This window comes from Saccopteryx bilineata, chromosome X, assembly GCF_036850765.1.
Source record: "Saccopteryx bilineata isolate mSacBil1 chromosome X, mSacBil1_pri_phased_curated, whole genome shotgun sequence".
Classification (NCBI taxonomy): Eukaryota; Metazoa; Chordata; class Mammalia; order Chiroptera; family Emballonuridae; genus Saccopteryx; species Saccopteryx bilineata.
The window spans coordinates 122,044,478-122,047,385 of NC_089502.1; the positions used below are offsets into that span (position 1 = coordinate 122,044,478).

At 39.3% G+C, this 2,908-nt stretch overlaps 1 pseudogene; it reads right to left on the reverse strand.

Moving 5' to 3' along the window:
- Positions 1-2,029: 2,029 nt before the first annotated feature.
- LOC136316975 (SH3 domain-binding glutamic acid-rich-like protein 3 pseudogene) lies at positions 2,030-2,294 on the reverse strand (annotated as a pseudogene).
- Positions 2,295-2,908: the final 614 nt, after the last annotated feature.

A 2,908-nucleotide genomic window follows, 5' to 3' on the forward strand; every position in this document is an offset into this window, starting at 1 on the left:
GCTTCAGAAAAATGAAAAAGAAAAAAAAAAAAGTAAAGTGGCAGTGTACTATACTAGTTTCCAGCTGAAGCCTCAAGTCACTTTACATGCAGCTGCTGGTGGTTCTGATGCTGTTGCCCTCCTCTATCCCCTTCCCTTTCCCCTCCCCATCTCCCACTCCTTCCTCTCCCTCTCTGCACCCACCTCCTCCTCTTCCTTCTCATTTCAGCCAAAGCTGGAGAACAAGGAGAACCTATAAGTTGAGTGAGAGGCTCAGATTTAGATTTTAGATATTAAGCCTTTATAGCTAAAAGTACCTGAAAAAGCTTTGAGACATGGTCATATAAGAAGAGATCTGAAATCCAAGCAAGAATGATATGTTTTGGATATTAAAGGACATTTATGTGGGCAAAGGAAGCTATTTGATCATTTTACCCCTCTTAACTCAACTCATCCAAGAAACTGCCTATATGTGTTTTTTAGTTTTATTATTATTATTATTACTATTATTATTATTAAAGTGAGAGGAAGGAAGATAGTAAGAAAGACTCCCACATGTGTCTGGACTGGGATTCACCTGGGAACCCCTGTCTAGGGACAATGCTTAAATCAACCAAGCTATTCTCAGCACCTGAGGCTGACCCTTGGACCAATCAAGCTATCCTCAATGCCTGGGGCCAATGCTTGAACCAACTAAGTCACTGGATACGAGAGGGAAAGAGGGAGAGAGGGGGTAAAGGAAGGGGAAGAGAAGCAGATGGTTGCTTCTTATGTGTTCCCCGACCAGGGATTGAACCCGGGACATCCACACACTGGGCTGACACTCTATCCACTGAGCAAACCTGCCAGGGCCTGTTTTTTAGTTTTAAATATCTGTCTTAGTAAATAAGGTGCTTTCTCAACATTTTCTCCTAGTTAACCCAGTTCTTAATGGACGTACAATTTTATTTCAAAACATATCAGTTTTTATAGGGCTATAATTTGATTACATTTATTATATTATTTTTGGTTACTAATTTCTTCATGATGATCAACATGTTCAACCACATCTCACATTAAATTACCCCAGTACTGTAGTTCGCCATCTTCTTTTCTTTTTTTCTGTACATGAAAACACACAAAACAATAACAGAAACATTAGTGGCGAAACAAGGAAACTAATACAATCCATTAACTCCCAAATTAAAGGCTGACAAAATAAACCAAGATTAAGAAGAAGCTACAGGGGAAGATCCGTAAGGAAAGATGTAGAGACCATGTGGCAGGAGACTTCAGAAAGTAGGAACAGGAATATGTGAAGGTGAGGAGCTCATGCTGAAATGCAAAAGCTAAATTCTCTTGTGTAGCAGTCTAAACAGGAGCCAAGCTGAGACTGGCTAGAAGCCATGGGCGATGCTGGACAGACAGATGTAGACAGTGTCAATGAGACTTAGGGGACATAAATTTCAGAAAAATTCCAAAGAATATACACTCTGAAGTTCAGAGATGAGACACTTGGTTTTAGTAGGTTTTGTTTAATATATTTATATTTTGGTGATAGAAACTAGTTTTTTCTTTTTTCAAAAATTAAATTTAATTATTGATTTGCAAAGAGAGAGAGAGAGAGAGAGAGAGAGACAGGATCTATTCCTGTATGTGTTCTGACTGGGGATGGAACCTGCAACTTTTGCATATTGAGACGATGCTCTAACCAACCGAGCTATCTGGCCAAGGCTAGTTTTTTCCCCCCAATATATGGGACATTTAATTGTTTCTAGAGTACTTCTGGGTTGGGAATTGCAGAGCCTGTACTAGGCAGGATGGCAGCCCCAGGTTCCAGCTAAAGACAGCCAGCACTTGGCTGTTGCTTAAGAAAATTTCTGAGACTACTTACTGGGTAAGGAATATTGCCCCTGAATGGAGGAGAGGAGGTTACAGTTAGAGGGAGGAGGTAGAGAGACTGGGGTTGGGGAAATGGGCTCCAAGGTCAGAAGGAATAACAAAATCCTTCATGGCCGATGATACCTGAAGAATGTGGTGACAGAATCCAATGGGCCAGTTTGGTTTTTGCTCAGGCCAGTTTCAGGGACTCCTGCAGCGTGTTTGGTGTCAGCCTCCATGAAGAGGTCCTAATTGCCACAGTACTGGCCCCTGTTTACCATCTGGGGTGGGGTTGCCCATCAAGACTCACATCTCATCTCACAAGGTATTGTCCTGGGAGATGTTCACTAGCTGGTACTGGATGCACTTCTCACCCATGATGTGGGCACCTTGCTCTGATTTAACTTGATTTCATGGCAACTGGTGACTGAGGTGCTGTAGACCTGTAGAGACATAGGCCACTCATATTGCAGATGGATGGATGGGTAGACAGGCAGCACTAGCTTAGTCTGGAGACTAGAAGCTAGTTTTAGATTTTTTTTAAGCTAATACTTTTAAGAGAAATCTAAACTTCTGAATAAGATAAAATGCTAGAGCTTAATCTCAAAGATAAAGTATACTTGAATTATAACCATCTTCAGCAGAAATAGCTAAAATTAATTACATCACTTCACTATTTCTGTGAATTTAATGCAACTGGTAGAATGGAATTAAGTCACTGAAGCATATTATTTTATCTCCACAGTGGTTTCTATAATACTGCTTATCATAAAGGCATAGATTTTTATTTTTTTGCAAATTGCTCTAATGTGTAGTTATTTTTCCCTTCTTTTAGTATCCAATATACTAAAATGTAGAATAGAATGACTTCAAACCATCAATTACCTTACACTACCATCTCTCCACAATTGAGTGCTTAATAGAGAGAAAAATCAAGAATAAATATATATTCACTTTCTAAAAGAGCTATGAAATATAAAGTATAGCCTACTTTTAAGTATCTAACTTCACTAAGCTAATGTTATTGTAGGGGAAAATATCAGTCCATTTACTGTAAAATATGAAAATT